We start from the raw sequence: 688 nt of genomic DNA, 5'->3' as shown, positions 1-688 counted from the left end.
GCCCAAGCCCCTTCCAACCAGGATACACGCCCAAGCCCCTTCCAACCAGGATGCATGCCCAAGCCCCTTCCAACCAGGATACACGCCCAAGCCCCTTCCAACCAGGATTAACACCCTCCAGACCGACGCAACAGTGACACGCCTCAGCGCTCGCTCCAACCTCCCGACACCCGACTTGCCAACGCGTGAGACAGCCGAGCGCAGCCAGGTTGTGCAGCTTGCACGCTCGCCGTTCCGTCACACTCCCCCTCCCCCCGAGGGGTTACATATGCTGCGACGTGCCAGACGGAATGGAGCAGCCGGGTCTGGCAGAAACGCTCTCTGTTCCAAGACCTGCCCAAGGAAGGCGGCGTCTGCCGCTCGCGCTAAGGTGCTACCGGGGTGCACGTCGGGAGCGTCTCCAGGTGCCGCAACACTCAGTGGAAGAGGGTGAGCATCTTGCAAAGTGAAGTAACAGGAGGAAAACCCCATTACAGCAGCGAGAGAGGTGCAAGTGAACGGGCCGAGCCCGCTCCCGCCTCCCCCTCTTCCCACGTCCTGCTTGGCTCATCTCCGGCCTGCCGCAGCTCCCCCTTCCCAGCCACAGTTCAGCCGTTTTCAGGGTGTCCAATTGCTCGCGACGGCCGAAAGCCACGTCCTGGCACAGCTCCGCGGTGCCCGCCCGCGTTGCTGGCTGGAATGCTGCTTC

Source organism: Eurypyga helias, unplaced genomic scaffold, assembly GCF_000690775.1.
Source record: "Eurypyga helias isolate BGI_N326 unplaced genomic scaffold, ASM69077v1 scaffold50214, whole genome shotgun sequence".
Lineage (NCBI taxonomy): Eukaryota > Metazoa > Chordata > Aves > Eurypygiformes > Eurypygidae > Eurypyga > Eurypyga helias.
The sequence above is the reverse complement of the archived record's forward strand: the minus strand, read 5'-3'. Positions refer to the sequence as shown.